The sequence below is a fragment of the Apus apus genome, chromosome Z, assembly GCF_020740795.1.
Source record: "Apus apus isolate bApuApu2 chromosome Z, bApuApu2.pri.cur, whole genome shotgun sequence".
NCBI classification, from domain to species: Eukaryota; Metazoa; Chordata; class Aves; order Apodiformes; family Apodidae; genus Apus; species Apus apus.
Window position 1 is genome coordinate 74333778 of NC_067312.1, and position 22484 is coordinate 74356261.

Consider the following 22484-nt stretch of genomic DNA (forward strand, 5'->3'; position numbering starts at 1 on the left):
CCTTACCTGATTTTGCATATTGCACCTGACTAATTACCCGAACTGCTTTTATTGCCTTCAGCAAAAGGAACAAGAATTTTTAGACAGCAATTCATTGGTTCTAAGAGGGTTGCCTAAAATTGCTCTAGTGACCCAAACCCCACTGCAAGTACTCCCTCTCTTGAGAATAAAGATAAATAAACAACTTGCACTGATGCTGATACCTACTTTGCAGTTGTTTACTTATAGGTATGTCCTACACATCGTGCCCAACTCCATTTTAGCTGCAACACTGGGAATGCATGGATAGAGGAATCCAGTCACAATTGTGCTAAATCACAGTTTTCACACTTTCTCTAATATTGTAGATACATTAGGGATCCAAAATTATGATAAATATATTTTATAAAATTTACATGGTGATTTCAGCCTATTTTATCTCCAAATCAAAATAAATAATCCACCAAGAATAGACATAAATTCTGCATGCACATTTTCATACACTAAAGAATGTCTTAAAATATAAAAGGGAGTAGAAGGAATGCTCCACAATTACTAATCTTCATTCCAAAATTCCTGTAAGACTAATAACATTTGATATCTTAACCAAGGTCATAATGTTTTGTCAGAGCACAATATGTACAAGTTTTTTTCCTGTTCTTTCAAGGGATTTAATCTTGAATCACCTTAGTCCACTGATATTCATAAATAAATAGATTTAGGTTTGTTCATACATTTGCCAATGTGTTCTGAAATGTAAGACATACATGTTGGAATTGTAATTCATGGACATCACAAATAAAAAATGTCTATTAGATCAGACATTCCTGCCAGCACAGACTTGTTTTCCCAAAGAGTGTTTTGTGGTCTTTTGTCCATTCAAATTTCAAAGTCCATCTGGGTGCATAAGTTATGTTATTACGAGGAGGTATGTTATTTAAACGTGTGATGTCTTTTGACTCTACAATTTTTAGCCAATGAGTTCTCTTTATTACTCAGTGTGGGCAAAATAAAGATTACTTCTTTTGTTTACTCTTGGTCTGGAAAGGACCACCCAGAAGCCCACTTAACAAGGGACCCGTATCAAATAGTATGTAACATTTGAAAGCCACCACAGTGGCTAGGCTTGTTGCAGAGATAGCCAAACATGCCTCACAAACTTATTATAAGTACAGATACAGCAAACTGGAATTTAAGGCTACCTGCAAAATGCGGTCAGAAAGCTTTATAAGCACCTATATGGTGAAGATCACCCTCAGTCCCATGCTCCTGCAGGTACATTGCAGTTAATGGAGGTGTCTGCACAGGAGCTGCAATGGCTCCAATGCAGACATATCTAAAAGGACACACCACATAATGATGTCGTAAGGAAGACAAGGGCATTAAAAAGCGTGCAGTGGCCAAAAAGATGAGCTTTAAAAAAATCTGTTGAGAGCAGTGCATCCTCCTGAGATTACTTGGAAGTCTTATGTAGTACTTTGCTGTACACCAGAACATTTATTGATTTCTATCGATCTTCTATTAGACCAAGAAATGCTTGGAAAGAGGAAAAAAAGGGCTTTCATTTTACACTGTAAGCTAAATGCAGATCTCTTAAATTCTATGGGCAATCCTTCCTTCTTGCCTAGACCCTGTTCCTCTGATATTTAGGCAGTATATGATGCTTAAATGGTACTGTCCTACCTCAAAATACAGTCACATAGTTACAGTTAGAGCAACTCATCACAGGGATAAGTTATGTCTCTTATGCCTGTTTTTACAAAACTGACCTCAGAAAGAAGGGAACAAAATCATAACTCACCACCCAGGCCTGGCATATAATTCCCATAAACAGGTTATTGACATAATGAAAAGCAGAAAAGTTTTTAAAACAAGATTCACAGCAGTCAACACAAAACACTGAATTTGAAAGTTTTCTCAAATCCTACCTGTCCTATCTAAAGACATCTGTGAGTCTGGGATCTCTGCAGGTTCAGAGATGCAAATTTAAAACTAGACAACTGAGGTAAAAACTCAGATACAGAAAAAGGAATTTTTATAAAGGTAGAAGAGGACATAGTGGGATGGCAACTGATAAATATTTACAGTATTACCTGCCTGGAAAGAGGGAGATCTAGACTTCAAGCTCTCCTAAATCTGAAGAATTCAGGCTCATGGCTCATACTTTTTTAAGATTTCTTAAACACCAAACTAGAAGTGAAAGAAAAAAGGAAAAGAACATAGTGCAAGATGATCCACCAGAGGAGAGAGCTGGTAAAACAAGGTTTAGCTAAAACACAGAAAATAAAGTATGTGATCCTGGGAGGGAAGAACTGAGAGGTCTGGTACATGAATAAGCAATAGACATAGTCCAAAAAGAATGTTCAACCCAGAGGGAAGGAGGAGAAGTATATCTAGAAGTATATCTAGAAGTATATCTAGAAGTAGACTGAACCCAGCAAGAGAGGTGATTAAACAAATCTCTACCAGAGTCCAACCGGTCATGCCTGGCAAAGGGCTGTCCTCACTGATGCTTTCTCATCTCTCCATGACCTCAGAAACAGGCTCTAAGAGCTTCCAATCCTCCAGCTCAAACTCCTCTCTGATGTTTTGCTGTGAATACAAAATATGTCAGCTCCTTGCTTCAGGGACATTTTCTATCCATTGTGCTACAGTTGTAGGGTAAAACGGGTAAATATATTCTGTGGAAGCAGAAAGTAGAACTGAGAGCTCTGCCTTCTAACCACAGGGTTTGCTGCCATGTGTCTTGTCCTGCGTGTGTGATTTCTCCTCTCATAAACCCTGATTGTCCTTCCTACAAAAGAAACACAGCTTCCACAGCAGGGACAGCAGTTCTCTTATCCCAAAGTAGACCAGAGTGAGGGGCAGTAAGCTTGAAATGCCACATACTAAAACGAGTTTACAAGCCATTTTCTCCCACTTCTCAGAGTATTATTTCCACTGGGAGGATATACAAGAGGTGAACAACAGGTGTTTCTTCTTCCAAGATTGAAAAAAAAAATTCTATACTCTATGCTCTTAGCACTTTCACTCAGAGGACACCAAGCAGACCAGGACAGTGAGGTATATAACTGATTTGTTATTTCTAAATAGACTACAAATGAGGGCACTTCTATTCTCAGCCCATCTGACGACAGGAGTGCCTTTGAACATGGTGTCTTTGAATACATTTAAATTATCTTTGTGTTTTTTTTCCTAGCCAAAGCCATGGCATCCATGTCCTCTCAGGCACCTAAGCATGCTGAATTTTCGTAAAGCACTCCCCTGAACAAAGATGCTTAAATTAAGCTTGTGTTACACTTTAGTTTCCTAAGTGCTTTTTTGGATGTCAACCAGACTAAGAAACTTGCCCAAGGTCACACAGGAGGTCTATGGCAGAAAAAGAAACTGATTTGGGATCTCTGAGGTCTAGGACTAGCACCCACAGCACTAGAACTTCTTTCCTCTCTCTGTTGTTCCTATTGAACCTAAAAATGAAACAAAAATCAGAAAAGCTAATCACAGGAGTGAACATGTTGTAGAATTAATTCATTTCATCTACAAGGCTCTGAAACATGATCTATCCTTACTTTTATCCATTTATTTCTTTCGTACCCTCTGCAGATGATTGCAGAAATGCCAAATCCATCTATTTATAAAGCAGTGAAACAGGCGAGTGTTCTCTAATGTACCACTTCCAAGTGCAAGCAATGTATGCTGACCAGCTCGTAACTATCTTGGCAAGGATTCACACACCTGTTAGGATTTTAATTTATCAAAGACAGACATATTTATGTCTATGGCTACATGCTCATGAAATAGGAAAGGGTGTTAAAAAAAACAGTAGTGATTTAAGAGCAGCTAGGAAACTCAGAGTTAAGGTTTGTAGCTCTGTCCTTAGCTCACCCTTGCTACGCTCAGCTCTTGTATATGCATAGAAACAGCCCACAAACATAGTTGATATGTGAAATAAAAGAGTCTGAGGCAAAGACTGAGAGTCAAATCCAGCTGGAAAAACACAGTTGAGTTCATAGGGCTCTAGAACAGCTGTGCTGAAATCAACCAACCTTTAGCAAATGTCAGAAAGAAAACCCTGAATTTCACTTACCATTGTCTAGACGATGCGGTGTTCGGATTTGGCATGTTTGATTTTTCTTTGATTAATGAAGGGGATTATAACAGGCTTTCCTATTTTAAGACTGTTAATAATCTTCTCCCATTATGATGGCCCCCAAGGATCTTGACGAGCGTACAGGCACTCCTACTGATTCTTTCTCGTGTTCCGCAGACTTGGTGCAATTTCAACAGAACGGTTTCTTCCACACCCATTACACACATAAGTGATACACCCCCATTATCAGCAGATCACTGAAGTGATAGATAGTAATGACTCCTTAGAAGACAGGCTCTGTATCATAGAAACATAGAACTATTCAGGTTGGAAAGGCCCCTTGGGATCACCGAGTCCAACCACCATCCCTGCTCTACAGAGTTCTCCCCTAAACCACATCCACCAACACCACATCCAAACGACCCTTAAACACATCCAGGGATGGTGATTCAACCACCTCCCTGGGCAGCCTGTTCCGGTGTCTGACCACTCTTTCTGTGAAAAAAAATTTCCTGATGTCCAGTCTAAACCTGCCCTGTTGCAGCTTGAAGCCCTTCCCTCTTGTTCTGTCGCTAATTACCTGTGAGAAGAGACCAGCACCAACCTCTCTACAATGACCTTTCAGATGGTTGTAGAGACTGATGAGGTCTCCCCTCAGCCTCCTCTTCCTCAGACTAAACATTCCCAGCTTCTTCAAGAGTACAGCAGAGCATGTTTTATAAAGGAGGTATAAATTCCATAGGAAATGCTGAGACACCCTTGACTGAAACAGCAACTAAAGGTACTGCCACTCTGCAGTGACCATAAAAAGGTTAAGCACTGTCCTACCTTCAGTCCACAGCAGAACTGAGGTTATGGGAGTCACACACTTGCAGGAAAGACAGTTTCAGTCAGAAAGTTTATTAAAAAATCCTACTTCATTCTTTGTTTTTTGCCCCTCAAGTATACTGCTCTCGTAGTCAGAGTTAAAAATCCAATAATATGTTTATTTGGTGAAAAGATTTATAAAATTCTCTTCACTTTTGGTTCTTGACTTCTGCCTTTTCTGAACTGATAGCATTTTCTGAAGGTAAACCTGCTACAAAATCTGTCTCCATCTTTGACAAAGCACAGTACTTTCTGCCCCTCATCTTCCAAACTAACATCTTACCACCTCACCAAAAACTGCTGGTCATCTAGAGGATGATTTATTTGGGGACATTCCCCCTCATATTATCCTTACAACTGCAATCATGATCTCTAAGATGATTCAAAGGCAGGGACACTTCAGTAAAGAGTATTCCTCCACTGTCCTGGCTATCAATTCACAATTTTCTCTGTCCTCACTGCAGATACCTCTCAACACATCCACCACCCACTCAGTCCACTCTTTGAAGGCACCACTCCAAGGTGCAGAGGTTTGATTTAGCACAGTCCATGTGAATCTGGGCAAGTTAAAATTGGTTAAGAAAACAGCACTTCATGCACCATCAGGGACTGAGGAAAAAGAATGAAAATAAAAACCTGACAAAGGAGTACTACTAGGGAAAAGTATCTTAAATGGACCAGACAATTCTGTAAAATCTAAGTATACTTCTAACCTGTTTTAGGTAAAAAGGATTTTTTTATTATTATCATTATTTTTAATGATGTACTTATTATCTGGGTTTTTTTAAATAAGAGTTGAGTATTGGTCATTATGCCATCTAATAAGTTTCTAAGTCACTCAGATATATTGTTTTAATATTAATCAGTTGTATTTCATAAATGAATCTGCAAGATTAAATACCATCATTTGTGACAAATAAATGGATAACACTCATTGTAATAGCATGTTCACAGTTTTTTGTGTTAGAAGACTTATTATAAATAGTTATGAACTGAAAAAACTTGAATTTTATAAACAATGCAGTATGAACAAGAATGACTTCCACTCTGAGACTTTTTATTTCAGTGCAAGTCTTCTAATTTCAGTTACTTATAACTAAAAATTTACTTTTCAGGGTAGAGGTAGTCTTCCTGGAAAGACTGCAAATCCTGTGTAGTAATTCTTGACAAGGTCAATGAAAACTATGTACTTCTCTTCTAATAAAAGTACTTGGGTAATATTGGATCGGCTGAACAACCTGAACACTTCATTTATGTTTTTACAGGGATGGATTCTAGGTACATCTGTGTAGAGCTTATATAACATACTTAAGTGCATTCACTTTTTACCAACATGGCCCAATACAGACATAGAACTTATATTAAGTTCCATGCAGTGTATGTAACGACATGCAGTTAGTAAGATTAACACACTAAAGACAATTATTGCTAGCATCCTCGAAATACAAGTTCAGTATGCTGAAGATATCTTATTTCTAACTAGGTTCTTGAGCTACTTGTTGTATTTCAGTCATCAGGCAGACAGATCAGAATGAAATAAAAGGGCAGTAATTTGTACATATTTTCTGAGCCGCCTCCTTTATGTTATTGTTACAGTTGAATTACCTTACTCCTCTTTCCACAAGTCACTTTCTAGTGTTGTGAAGAAAAACAAATATACATATTACACTGAGATTTGTGAATTTCCTGAAGTTCCATATAACTTTGGTCTGGCTCCCATGGCACCATCTCAGCTGTAAAGCAAAGTTTGGCAGTCTCTGAATTCCAGAAACAGTTTAAGAATTACACACTCAAAGGCAAATTAATTCTAAATTGCAAATATCCCTGCTATCGTACAGACTTGGCTCACTTTTTATCCCAATCCTTTTACTTCCACGATATGTCTCATCTTGGTTTAGCTCATTGCCAGAGGACAAGTTTACAGCAACTTTAAAATAGTTTATGTTGGCTTGAGGGAGTGTTGCCCAGTCAGGGTTTAGTCAGAAATGGTTTATGTTGACATGACTCAGGTCTGGGCACTCACTTGCCTTCATTTTCTTTCCAGTTTACCACACTTTCCAACTCAATGACATACATGCTTGCCTGGAGGCAATGTTTTTTTTCCACAGATATTTGAAACTCTCAATCAAATTTTACTTCAGTTATAAGCTTCCACAACTTCTTGGGAGAAGGTGTGTGCTGATACCGAAAAGCATGGTACAGAATGAGCTTACAACCTAGTGCCTTATAGAAACCCTGTATAAACATACAATCCAGGATAATGTCAGTAAAATGCATATTTTAAGAAATAACTCAAAAAGGGTTTTGCACTCAGAAAGAATGTTCCATTTAATATTTCTGAAATAAAATACAACCAACAAACTTGAAACAGCAGCTTGGGTAAGGAGTTTTTAACAGTGCCAGGAAAATCCTTCATTAGAATAGAGACATACTACACAGAGGCTCTTGACAGCCCATTTTGGCACTAGTGAGGTACTCAGCCCCGAACTGGTCCTACACCCATTTGTCTGTGCAAGGCAGAAGTATCCTTACACACCATTCCTACTATTTACAGTTCTGAATTAATGTGTTCCTTTGGAAACTGACATTAGGAGAAAACTGAAATATTTTCAGCAGATTTTCTAAACAAGTAATATGAAACTGAAGTACTTTGTTCCTTTTCTTGTTTGGTTGGTTTTTTTGTGTATGCATGTATCTTTTACTTCTTATGTGTCTTGTTAATCTATTGTCACTCCTTGCTATTTACAGTCTCTATTGGCACTTCCATGATCCTGTCTAGATTGTGTAAACGAGAAGAGAAAGGTAAGTCTTGCACACATTTGTGTACCTGAAAACTCCAGAGAAGCTGGAGAGAAAAAAGGTTTAGAAAACCTTTCATTTTGTCCTGAAAGCCTGTTTTCCATGCTTCAGAAAAAAGAAAAAAACCTTTTGATTACCTGTATTCCATTTCTGTTGAAGGCTGTTTTTAAGGCAGACTCAGATGGTCAGTAATGCAGTGACAGCTTTTACTTCCATCCAGCCCATTAATTTTGATAGCAAAATAAAACAAGCACATCTGACTTCTGTGGGCAGTGGTGAGTGACTCAGTGTAACCAAGAGTGGCTTTAGAAGTAGCACTTAGAAGATTGCAGCCTCCCCATTAGCACTGCCTGGTGAAAGGAACAGTCCAGTTCACATACCACCAGGAGTGCTTGGCCAGCCTCATCTTCCAGCCATGGGGGTAAAAGCCTCCTTGATTCACATTTGCAGAACCTGAGATGCTCACTGGGAAGAGCATCATCTGCATCTGACCTCCATTTAAAGTGGTCTAACTTGGTTGCCAGCATTTGAAATTCCATCTGTGGCCACCCATAATTCAGTAATATGCAAGAAAATAGAGGGTTGTTTGGAAGATCTCTGCAATCATTCATAAACAATGCCTTGTGCCCAATGCTCCAACTTTTGCTGTCAATTTCTTGACTTCTCTGCCACCTCAGTTAATGTCAAGGAAGTAGATAAGCATATCCCTGAGACATAACATCTTGTTCAGGTGTCCAGTATGACATTGTCTTTCTGCCATGCTTATAAACCTAGCTCACAACTCCTAAGTATATCTGTAGCCTGCATCAATGTGTCTAGTCCTGAAAAGAATTGTTTTCTCTATGTTCCAGTCTCTAAGGGATTCACCTCCTACTTACTCATTAGAGCTCAATGAATTTCATTTTATCTTTCTATAGAAAATAAACATTTGTTTTCTACATGTGAAGGACAATAATATTGCTGCTTAAAAACCCTTGCTCAGAAGTAAGACAGTACTTGCTATTTACCATAAATATATAATGACTTATTCATTCCTCATTTGGAGAACTTCCTTCCGAAATCTATTCGGAGACACATGATATTTTCCCCAAAGTCATAAGCACTGCCAACTTTTACAGTGTGTTTACTTGACATCTCACACTGGCAGCTGTAGCAGTAACAGAAACACTTGCCTTATTCCATGTGGCCACAGATGAAGATGATACGTACAGATCTTCATAGGTGATTACACTAGGTCCAAATAGAAAAAGATTTGAGAGATTTTGAGAAGAAGATTTGCTATATTATTCCTATTAGCCTGGATTTCCTTTGTTTTAAACTTCACATTTTGATATATTTTTACCTTTCAGCACTTCAAGGAGGACAAGATGATCATAGAATAGTTTGTGTTGAAAGGGAGCTTAAAGATAATCTAGTTCCAAGCCCCCTGCATTGGCAGGGACACCTCCCTCTAGACCAGATTTCTTGAAGCCCCATCTGAACTGTCCTTGAGTACTTCCAGGAACGGGGCAGCCACAACTTCTTTGAGCAACCAGACCCAGTGTCTCAGCACCCTCGCAGCAAATAATTTCTTCCCGGTATCTAAACTAAGCCTTTCCTCTTCCAGTTTTAATCCATTCCCCCTCATTCCATCACTCCCTGCCCTTGTGAAAAGTCACACCCTAGCTTTTCTGTAGCCACTTCAGGTATGTGAAGGTGCTCTAAGGACTTCCTGGAGCTTTCTTTTTCTCCAAGCTGAAAAACCCCAGTTCTCTCTGCCTGTCTCTAGAGCATAGCTGCTTCAGCCCTTGGATCATCTTCATGCCCTCTTGTGGACTTGCTCCAGGAACTCCATGTCCTTCTGGTGCTGGGAACAACAGAATTGGACACAGTACTCCAGGTGGAGTCTCACCAGAGCAGAGCAGAGGTGGGGGAATCACCTCCCTGGCCCTGCTGGCCGTACTGCTGAGGATGCAGCCCAGGAGTCAATTGGCTTTCTGGGCTGCCAGCACGTGGTGCTGGCTCATGTTGAGCTTCTCATCAACCAACAGCCCTGCTCCTTGGGGCTGCTCTCAATCTATTCTTCCTCTAACCTGTAATTGTGCTTGGGGCTTCCCTGACTGAGGTGCAGGACCTTGCACTTGGCCTTATTGTACTTCATGAGGTTTGCATGGGCCCACCTCTCAAGCCTGTCAAGGCACTGCTAGCCATGATAAAAGACACTAGCTCCATATGTGAAAATCATCTTGTCATAGCGCAGGGTTTGTCATGCCATCCTGCAGAAGGCTAAATAATGTCTGAATTTCATATGTTAATGTGTTCTGGCAGAAGAATACTAGAGGTTACTAAAGTAATGGTAATTTGACCCTTTGGATTATGGAAAAATAAGAGGGAGAAAAAAATACTAAAACTGTAATGTTTTACTGAACAAAAAGTTGGTCATTTTGTAATCCCAAAAAGTGAAATCCTATTTATAGCATCACTGAAATCAAATAGCATGCGATCACTCTGAGGTTTGCAACATTTGACAAATTGTAATTTTGTTCTTCACAAACTCCTAAACACTTCCTGCTAAGTGACAACAAGCATCAGCAAGTTTCAACAAACCTTCTGCAGCTTCTTTATCTCACTATAAAGAACAGATGCCGTTTTGGGGCTGCTGTGAGCTCTTCTGTTCTTTGTGTAACATGCACATGTATATAAGAGTGCATATCACATGAAAATGTGATAGCCAAGGCCCATCTCCAATGCGTTTTCATGCTGCACAGTAAGTAAACAGCTGGCTCCAGGGAAGAATCCTCTATCAATCATGGCAAAACATGAGCCACATGCAATTTCATGGTAAAAGTGACACAATTTTCAGCATTAATAAAATTATCATTTGGGCTGTTAAAATACACAAAGATGCTCCCATAGTGTTTTCTAATATGTTTGTGAAAATTATTATCTGTTTCTGCCCCTCACCAGCAGCAAGAGGGAAGAATTGAAAGTACTCAAGCTAAATAGAGATGGTGCTCCCTGAAAATAGTAACTTTTAGGCTATGAGAGTGCTTTTAAATATTTTAGTGAAGAGCTCACTATAAAAAAAAAGGGGCCCAACAAACTTCAGATTTCAGGATGGTAGGAAAGTCACATCATGAAGTCAGAATAAATGTCACCTACAGACTAGGGCAGTGTTAGGTAAAGCTTTGAATGACCAAGTTTTACCAATACACAGTTCTTCCATCTTGGTTCCTTTATAATACGGAGTAAGGAGACAAACTTAAGAAGTCTCACTAGCTACACAGAAAAGATTCCTGATAAAGGGGAGAAGGGACTTGCATTTGGAAGACAGGAACATTCCTAATGGAGAAGAAAAGCAAGAAGACATTTGTCTAATGAGTGCAATAGCATCAGAGGCAATGCAGGAAACAGAACTGAGAAGTAAAAATTGGTCACGTCAGGGAGGGGAAGAAAATGAACAATGTCAGACACAATTTAAAGCAAGTACAAGGGGACTTAGAAGAAGGGAATACATCTCAACAGAAATATGTCTTGAGAGATGCAATGTCCATTTACCTTTCTGATAGTTGGTAGACAGACAGATCATTACTTGAGCGTAGAGAAGGTAGAAAACAGGGACGTTAGAAGAATAAGGCGTCTAATCTGCAGTTACATTGTGATGCCGTTTTTTCCATTCAGAGTAGTCTTCTAGTTTAAAATGCTTAAGTTTTCCTTTTATAAAATTTCATTGAAAAATGCCAATTCATTGTAAACAAAACAGGTAGGAGAGAACACATCTGTTGCAGCAAATACAGACTTTTTGTTCAAGAAGACTGTACTAGGTCTATGAGAATAACTGAGTGACACAGTGATCAGAACATCTTCCTGGTAGCAGGAGACCCAGGTTCAGGCTCTGTTCTCCCAAAGTTAGAGCAAAGTTTTCAGCTTCAGCCTTTCCCCAGTAAGCCCTCAAGGCTATCCATTACTCTTGATGGAACATTTTCAATCTCAACTATTAGAGCGGCTCTATTTTGTATAAATTGTATTAAGTATTCATTGAATTTTGGGCTTCAACACCAGGGGTTAGTGCCCTAATCACCTGGCTATTCTAGGAAGACATGAAGCAGGGCAGAATATGGTAGGAATCATATAATAGGACTCAATGGCTTTTATAAACTTCCTCCATCAAGCTTCACACTTCATCACTGCCATCCTCACTTCTGGAAGTCCTGACACCTCCACTCCACAGTTAGGTTATGAATATGTCACTGGTAGAATTGGCTGAGATGTCTTTGGCAGCCCCTCTGACTCTTTTTTTTTTTTTTTTTTTTCCCTGGAAAATGCTACGGGTATAGGATTTAACATGATAAGGTGCTGAACAATCTAGAATGAACAAAACATTTGGTAATGGGCAGATTACTTCCTTAGGAAATCTAATTGTAAGGATATTTTAAAATACCTGGATTTTACTTTTCTCAAAAAAGTAATTTATAATAAAATGAAACAACATAAAACTGGAGGGTCCCCAGAGAGGTTGTGGAGTTTCCTTCTATTCTGTGGAGAAGAACAATAAAAAACTGTTTAATGCACGAGTAGGATTGGTGCTTAACGCTACATGTAGTCCCTTTTTTGAAGCAGAGACACAATTCCAAAGTACCTGTAAATGATAGTTAATTAAAAGTAAGGGTAATGCATTGCTCATTTTCATACAGTTTGTGTGAGCCAGGCTCTTGATACTTCATTAGTTCATCCTCTGCCTCTAGCATCCACTCCACAGATGCCAGGTCAAACTCTTAAACACTGTGCTGGACTCGATCAGATGAAGATCGCAGCAGAGACAATCTTCACTCTACTCAAGGGTTTTGCTATGCATGCCAAGCACAGGAGAAGGAAAGCATACAAGAGGAGAAGATTCACTGAGTGAGTGGAGCAGGGAATGGTAAGACTAAAAAAATGGGATGTATTTCTGCCTTTTTAAAATTCTTCTCACTGTTCCTCTAGTATCAGTTGTGTGGAGCACTTATTACACTGCTCATGACCAGAAGCTGAGTATGTCTCACTTTAGTGGGGTCCTAATCTATGTGGCAGCTGGAAGAGGGAAACAAGAGTCCAACGTCAATACACAAGCTGTAGTTCATAGATGGTGTTTTCCAGTGTTTTATCTATCTAGTATCCCCAGGTTTAACAGGAGCACAGAAAGGTCCTGGGCTTGCACATTAAAGTTTCAGTAATGATTGCTTTGAAGACACTTGGAAACAATTTTGGTATATACATTACACCTTGTCAACACTGAACCAAGGGTTAAAACTGATCTATAATAATCTCTTTCAAGTTCTTGTTCTCCCCTCCAATACCAGGAAGGATTTTATCATATAGAAGACAGCAAAAAACAGTGGTCCTGTTCTTTAGTACTTTTTACTCTTTAAAGGGTCTTTTTGTCCTTTTATGTTTTCAAAGGAGTAATTTATTTTCCAGCTCAATTCTACTTCTCACACAAAGAGTTAATGATAAGTCTAAAATAAAAAATAAATTCCAATTTCCAAAGCTTATATAACATGGGGTATATTTCCAATCTACTAATTTAAGCAAGACCTTTGAGTTTCTGGGATAGTGTACATGAAGTCTGCAGAATCAAATTAAAAATAAATTTTATCATAAAGTCTTCCCTCTGCAACAAGTAGGTCAGTAATTTCCCTGTCATTATTGACGTGTATTTTCATACTTTATTCCTGCATCTAATTCCAACACAAGCTGTCACGTAGTAGAGTTGAGATGATAAAAATCTTTGTGTTGTTATGATAGTTATAAGCCATCTAGACTTAAACCAAAAATTCCCTTGTCTCTGCCTTACTTCTTAAATAACTCTTTGACCTATCTTGATTATCCAGGAACCTAAAAAGTGGGATTCAGTTTGAAAAGTGAAAAAATTAAAAATATTGCCTCTATTAGTCAAGAAATCTCTTTCCATTTTCTATGTTTTGAAGACAATTGGTATATATGACAAACAGTGACAGCAGAGTTTCTATGGATGCAAGAATCTGATCTGTGACACCTATGTGCCGTATCAGCGGTGAATGTTGTAAGAATTTGCCAATACCTTTGAGATCTTTGTGCTTGCCACCGAGTTGTGTTCTAGTTTAATTTTTTGCCTTTAATTTTTATTTCAAAATGTGTAAAAATGGTTAAACTAGAAGAAGCATTAAGAGACTGCAAACACTTGTATATCACTGGTACTGAGGGGTACAGCAATTTCAGGGTTTAACTACCTGCATAGCCTGCTGGCCGATCTTACCTTTAATGAAGAAAAAAAATAATAAAAATAGAGTGTTTACATCAGGACATGGAGCATGACAGTCATGACCTACAAAAAGCAGAAAACATTTTTTAATCTTTAGAACAAAGAGTAATTTTTGGTGTTGTGTTTTTGCTTGAATAGACACATTACCGAGGTCCATACGATTTGCAAATCTGGTTTAGTTCATCTGAGAAATCTCATGGATCAGGAATGTTCTTTTTCTCTCTTAACCATTTGCTTGATCCCCAAATTAAATGCAGTACAATTCTCTCTATCAATATGCATTCAAAATCAAATTTTCCCATTAGAGATATTTGTAACTAAGAAATTTGTGGCTGTTGACACAGGAGCAAATGACATGAATGAATCTGCAGACCTCAAGAGAGAAAACGAAAATTGTACCATAACAGCCATCCGTCTGGTACTGATTTCTTGATCTTTCCACCCAAATGTTTTCTTCAGATTTCTTTTTTAGATTTCTTCTGGTGATATATTACAAAAACCTGGATACCTTGATCTCAAGAAAAGCTTTTTTTTGTGTGTGTGAACTTGAAGGAATAACATTTGTCAAGTACTTACAGCAACATTATACACAAAAGTGCTAACAGAACATACTGCAAAGTTGAGAAATGCAAGCACACACTGAGTTTCACAAAAAAAAAATAAAATAACATGGTAAGCAACTAATGATCTGATCCTTTCATAGGTCTTAATTTCTACACAAAATTAAGGAGACAATTATTCGGCTCTGCTGCTTTCAGTCACAGTGCCTTTGAAGAGTGTGTTATGGTCATTAAAACAAAAAACTTATTATGGTCATAAAGTGACAGATTACCATAATATCTGATTTCAAATTAAAAATAAAAAATAATAAAAAATAAAATAAAATAGAAGACTATTTGGGGTCTGGAGAATGTTTGGTCTGTGTTTTCTAGTTCTTACTATCCTCAGATTGCTGCATATCTTTACTGTTTCTCCTTCTGCTCCCATTCTGGTGCTTTTCTGTTTTACACTCACTCTCTCTTGTTTTTAATCCATCACAGTCTGCCCTGCCTTGCTTCCACCCACAACTCTAACCTAATACTTTTGTCCCTGCTCACTTCCACTATTTTCTCTGAGGAAAAGGAGGAAAATTCAAGTCTCCTCCCCAGAGCAAGTGAGAAGTGAACAGATTCACGTTCTCTACCAGGAGAAAAAGAACTGTGAAGTGGTATGATAAAAATCAGTATCTATCTCATATGTGCTGACTACCTAATATTCGTAAGTGACTTGTTTCCCGGCAACAATATATCCTGGCAAGTAATGATTATTTTTTTTTCTTTTTATGATTCAATACAAATTTTTAGTACCTCAAATGAAGTTGCTCATTCTTCATAATAAAATATAGAGTAGAGGTAGAATAAAGTACAGCAAGATTTAGAGAAAGGGAAGATGATTCATTTTGCCCTGATTACAAATAAAACACTGTAGGGTTTGTTAAATTTTGATGTGTATATCATTACTCCTTAAAATTTACTACCCCAGATTCCCCATTGCTGCTAACACAATGCAGTCGAATGTAAGAGCAACTCCTTTTAAATTTTCTGCCAAAATGCTGCCTCCAACTGCAAATTTCTGGCTCATCTGAAACCTATGCAAGGGTTTAAGCTTGGTTCTAGGCACAACATACAACTTTGTAAAATGTATATCCTTAAACCTATGCCACTGCATATGCAATGAGAAGCCCCCTTGGTCATTTCAAATTCTACATCCAAGCAAAGAGTTTCAACTCTGATTCCTAGCAGGGCAAAGAAGACAGTTGAGACCACTGCTCCCCAAACCCTGCCTTTTCACGTATACAGACCTAGGAGAATCACTCTACTTATCGTGACAGGCTGGGTGTTGGGATGAAAAGAGTAAAGATTTAACTCCCACTTGAGGGAGGAAGTGAAGAGAGAGACGAAGGGACAGAGACAGAGGCAGGCAGGGAGCAAGAAGAGGTCTAACAACATGCAGAGACCTAGGCTAATACGGATAACGGCAAAACCACCGACTCCATTTTCAGTGTTTGCAACCCCAGGAGGCCAAATTCTGGGAAGATGGTATTGTTGAAACAATGGATTGATCGGCATGTTCACGGGCTGTGAACAGGCCAGCTTGTGGTGGAGAGGGGGGAGGTGGGGGAGCAAACATGAGATTTAGAGTGGCTGGGAAGCGGGAGGGAGGCCAGCCAGGCATACCGTGCGCCATCAGCCCTGACATGTGGCCATGACTGCTTAAAGAGTAAAAATGTGGGGGAAGAGAAGTAAGGCCATGCCAGGAGAGTTAGCTCAGCTAAGATCTGTCACGGGGAAGAAGAATGATTTGAAGGCAGAAGACAGAGTGTCTGGATAGGAGCTGCTGTTGGAGTGGAAAGGAACCTTGTTCTGAACACAGATTAACACCATGGAAAAACAGATTGTAAGCATCTCAGCCTGGGTGACCCCAAACACAATGAGCATCTCTGGTTTTGACCTTCCTCTTCTCCTTTAAAAGTTAACTGGGATTTTTTTCAGTATTTCTCACCTTTAATCGTATTCTACAATAGCCATCCTATAAAGATTAAACAAGTTAACTTAAATCTTTACTGCTAGCTCCCTTTCATTTGAGGGAGAAATTTAAGTATCTGTGCTCAGTTGAAAAACTCTGTATGTTAAGAAGTAACAGGATGGATGTCAAGGTAGAAATAACTCCATATTTTTCCTACCGCAAGCTGCAGCTCAAAGGAAAGCCTACAGGGAAGAAATTTGTTTCCTGCAAAAACTTTTATCAACAGTCTTTGGTGCCATTTTAAAAGTCGATAATAAGACAACATCCAAGTTCAGCATTTAGGTTACTGTAGGCTTACCCAAATAATTTTTTTGTCATCCAAGGCTACATGAAGCAAATATGGCAGAGTGGTGATAGATCTGTAACACAATCATTGGCTTTAAGGACTGGATGCATGGCACCATATGGGCTTCATGTAAAGTGACTTTGAACTAGATGCAATTTTTTGGCCTCTGCCAAATAAAAAATGGGCATTCTGGGGAGAGGAGAAAAGATCACACTCCACTGTGTAGCTGAAGCACAAAAGTGGTTTGTGTCTGGGGCTTTTTTTTAAGAAATAGAAACACACATCTGAAAGCCTTCCAGGATATAACTTCTTACAAAAAACCACTGACTGCAGCAGTGAGTTATTTAAACATTTATTAAATCACTTCACAACCAACAGGAATACTTCAAGTGCTATCCTCATTTGTTTAAGCAGTCTCATTCTAAGAGGGAAAATAATAGCCAAATTACATTTTAAGTCTTTAAGATATTCATTTAGTTAATAATAAAGTTCTCTAGGGCTTCCCTAGCAGTTCCTTTACTTTGTACAAACACCAGGATAAAATATATCCATATAAGTAAATAATGAAATTAATTAAGAGTTCTCTGCTTGTTGAACCACCTGTATTTCATAAGTGAAACAGTGTGCACAAGCTCTAGTCTATTGACCACTAAGGAAGAAAACAGGGGATGCACAGTCAGTGTATGCCAGTTAAATTCTTGGAGGGCTCAGACTTCGTAAACCACATAGTAACACATGTAATGAATTTCTGTGAAGTAGGAGTTGGTGTATTCAAATTTATTTTGCAAAAAGGAAAAATACAGCCTAGAGCCTTTTTTTGGTTTTCGTGTTCTTGTAAAAGTTTAACAGCTACTTCTCAGGCTTTTTTTTTCCCTCCATTTTCTTCACTTTGCTAAAAGCTTTGACAAGACAATGATTTTTTCCCCTAGTTAAACACTTTCAGTTCTTATTCTCCCAACTACCCACCTACTGCGAGAAAAATTTCACTGTAAACAGCAGCATAATGTATGAGCAGGGAAATACTTTCACATGTGTTTTCACTGAAATGTCATTTATTTGAAACAACAAAAAAGCCACTTTAAAATATTATAGTTTATTCTAATATTTGCCTTAGAAAATTTAATTTGTTCACCCAGTGATTTTTCTAATCAAGTTTTACAGCTCTTTTTTTTTTTCCACATGAAAATTCAACAGTCCTGTCCCTTTCCCTTCCTTTCTCTTCTTCTCTTTTTAATACAATATGGATAGAGCAGATAAGAAGAAACAAAATTTCCTATGCAGATACAAAAGAAATACAGCATAAAAATCTGTTGTGGTGGCAAGTGGCTGCCTACCCAGTGTATAGCAGCAGGCAAACTGTTTCCTGAATTTAGAATTAATTAACTCCAATGATATATGTTTGCCACTGACCACACCACTGAACAGTGATTTCAGATCACCAGAGAACAAGGTAGCTTCTCAAATAGGGAAGCACATGTTTTGCCAAGGGAGCTCTGCCCAATGTGGGGATGGGGAGGAGGAGGAGACTGAGGTGAACAGCAGCCCTGAGCAGATGCCTCCTGACTGTGCTTGGTTTCCCATTTCTTCTCCCTTCCCTCTTTTTTTAGCAGTGGTAAGAAGCCTGTGTGGTTCATTTTGATCTTTTGAGCAGGTGGGCAAGTGGCAGTGCAACCCAGACCACATTGCATGCCCCATGTTTCTTTTTTTTTGCAGGACACAGACCTTTTCCTTTCAGTCCCATCTCTATCTTCCTTTTTGCAAAGGCACATTAAATCAAACTGGGGAAGGAAGTTTCTGTAGTAGTGTGATGGGCCAGGGTTAATACCCTCTTTGGTGGGAACCAGGACCTAGAATCAAGGCATGTGATAAGCCAGGATGCAAACTGCTGAGGGTTTAGAGAATAGAGGAGAGGGAAAGAGGACCATGCAGTGGAGAGAAGACGAGCCCATGAAGTCCCTGGGAACTCAGTAGCCTCACTTCTCAAGTTAGAAAATACCTCACAAATGCAATGCAAAATATTATTCCACTACAGTTGTATAAACCAAGGACTTCAACACTACTAAACACAAAGAATCCATGCCAATGAAACCAATAACTGGTATTATAGCAGTGTGAGTAAGTATTATGCATAGCAAAAACACCAGGAGTTGGAACAGGTAATGTTGGCAGTTATTCAGAACAGCTGAGTTTGTTATCTTAACACCTTGCTTTTCTGTTGCAAGTATTAAGAACTAAAAGTTCATAGCCAAGTATAAGACAGGAAAAAAACCTCTAACTTTATGATGGTTTTTGACAAGAGAAGACTAAAAAAGAAGAGAAGACGAAACTTCCTTAAAGGTCTGCAATAGATTTTATCATCCTTTGAGTTACTTGTTGCAACCACTGAAAAAGTGAGGAGTAAACTAACTATTTTATTTATCCTGTAGGCAGAGGGATTTGCCTTTTTTTTTTTTTTTTAACTTAGCCAACTCTAGGCAAATATTAATAGGTATGCTTGATAAGCAAGTCACTATTGAATACTCTCAAACTGCTCACACACTTTCCACAGAGAGAAATGTATTTCCAACCAAATTTGAATAAAATATTTGAGGGACCTGTGATCAGGTGAAAAAGATAATTCAGTGTCAAGTATTAATATAGGATTTCTGGGAAAGGTATTTACAGGCTACTCTATTACTAGCAGTAAAATGAAATAAAGAGAGGTGGAGATATTCTAATTTTGGGAAATACTCAGAAAAAACAGCATGTTTGGGGTCACATGCACATTTCAACACCAGATTGTGTGCTTTGTTTAGTAGAATACTGGTGCACAGATGTTAAACAGATATTCTGAATTGGGACCAAGAGTCCAAGACTCTGTTCTTCCAACTAATTTATTTAATTCTACAATTAGAGCACAATACTCTCTCTTACCTCCTCCAAAGGTTCCCTCTCCCCCCTCACTGTTCCCATAAGTAAATCCTACATGCTCAGTATCAACCTCCTATCCTCTAACCCACATACTCCCTTTCCTCCTTTTTTTTTTTTTTTGTTTTTACAGAGAAAAGGTACTTGAAGTAGACAAACTTTTTTTTTCTGCATCTTTGGTGGGGACGGAAACAGGAAGTTTTTAAGAGGCAGGAAGAAGAAACTATACATAAAGTTAGGTTTTCTTACAATTATGTAGCACAAAATATAACAGCATGACCAGAATTTTTTATCACTTACTGTACAGGAACAGTCCAAAAGATGTTAAAAAATTGTTTCCCACCAGAGGATAGCCTATGTGTGACATGGCCAGCTTTTCAAAAAGCAATTTCTGAAAACAAACAAACAAAATAAAACAAAAGCAAAACAAACAAAAAAAGACAACCTACAACTAACTAACAAACACCCAAGAAGCAATAGAATGGGATGCAGATCCCAGAAATCACCTAAAACCAAGCTTGCAAGAAGGGTAATCAAGATATCTTAAAGTTTAAAACAGGCCATTTTTCGCAACAGCTCTTCTGTCTGACCAGAGGTTTCTTAATTATGGACATCAATGTCTCATCTCAAAAAGTTCCTCTAAAACTTTGACAACTGGAGTTACCACTCTGTTGATAAGAAGTTGACTTTTTTGAAGGTAATGTAAGTACTATGTAATACATTAAGATAGATTTGACTCTTTAATATTTATAAGATTAGCATTTATATTAGACCATAATGAGCTCCAATTAGTATCATTCTAATCTAACCTAAGGTCTATAACCCAATTTTCTTACATTTCAGACATCATCTTCAAAAGTAAGATGGAAAAGAATTGATTGATTCATGACAACATTTTTAGGGTCTACTGGGAAGAAGAATTGCTTGAATGATTGATCAGCATTTTTTTCATCTGTCGCTTCAGGTATCTTTTATGAAAAAATACTTTGTAAAGCTAGGAAGCTAGGAATTCACTGATAATAGCAAGTATCTAGGAATTAACCTTTTTTTTTCTTTTTTTTTTTTTTCTTTTTTTTTTTGCTTGTTCAAAATCTAAACATTTCCCTTGCTTGTCAAATAAATCTTTAATTAAATTGATTTCCCTTGTTGCATCCTTTTCACAGGTAGATTGTTAAAGCACTTGAAACATCAAGGTGTTGCCAGGCTGGCATCTAAATAAATTTATCCTGTGTAACCCCTGCTGACACCCTGTGCTGTGCTGTAATCAGCAATGCTGTGACTGATCAGAAAGCTCTCTTGTAAGATTCAGCTCACATATTCATTGATCCAACATGTTTTGATTGAGCATAATGCAAATAACGCATCCATTGAGAGGTGCGAGGTGACGGAAACACTCTAACCAGGCTGGGAGTGGCTGCTGGACACACAGACCTTCTGCTTTGTGGAGAAGACCAATTTCTGCTACAAACAAGAAGATGGAAGCTAAAAAGAAAGTATGAAAGGAGTATTAATCTCACAGAGATGCTAGAAGGATTAGTTGCCTCTAGCTTCTTGAGTCAGTAGGCGGATGAAGATAAGCTTGTGAGGATAATTATAAATTTTGAGCTTTTTCATAAGGTTGTAAATTTTCACAAAAGTAATTATAGCTTTATGCATTTCAGTAAAAAATGGCTGATTTTTGTAAAGTGTGTCAGCAGAAGAGAGTCCTATATCAGATAGGGCATCGGAATTGTCATGGGAATAGAAACAAAACAGGTGTCAGAAGTTGACACGTTTGACCAGTGATGATGCAGTAAGATGAAGCTGAATAAAGATGGAGCTGTGGGAAGACAGTCCTTTGTGTGCTAAATCCCACATCTCCATGACCTGATCTCTGCAACATCTCCTTGTTGCAAGCAAGCTCAATGACAGATCTTATTTCAACTTCTGAAAAATTACACAGAAAAAATTAAGTCCTTATCGAAAGAAAATACATTGTCCCTAATTCTCCAAAATAAACCACAAGTATTTTACCAATTCATGTCCAGAACAGAGGTTAGTGTGCATATACAATCCAATTTACACACATCTCTTCAAGCAAGGTCTCCACCTGCCTTTAAGCGCCCAGTAGCATACAGTAATCTGTTAACAATTGTATGGTTTTGTACATTCTCCCTATTTTAGGTTTTACTATAAGTAAATCTTTGTTAAACGTAGATAAAATAAATACAAATATTTTATTTGAAGTCGTATTAACTAGTGCTTCTCTGCCCATAGTAATGCAGCCACAGATAGAATAGTCAATAAAAACAAAGATTGAAATAACATTCAAAATATTACTCTTACTCTCAATAGTTTCTGTCTTTCATGGATACAGTCTGCAGCACAGATCTCAGTAGGAATGACTGTTACACTGAGGTGTATAACGTGAGCACACCACGAACCCATCACGCTGCCCTTCACAGTTTCTCTCTTCCGCAGCAGCCTCTCTCTTGTCCCTCAGCCTAAAGTAAAAAGGCTAAGATCTCATCTCAAGGCCTGTTTTCACTGGCAGTTATTTGATAGATATTCTTAACTTCAACTTATCTCATAAGTCATTATTTGTATTCTTGCTTTCCAGCGAAAAGAATAAAATCTGTCCCATGTGCCATGTGAACTCTAAGAAATCATTATCCTCTTCAAGGGACTTCCATCTTCAGTTCACTCCATGTTATCAAATGCCCTTAAACAAGTGTTTGGTTCAGCAGATAGCC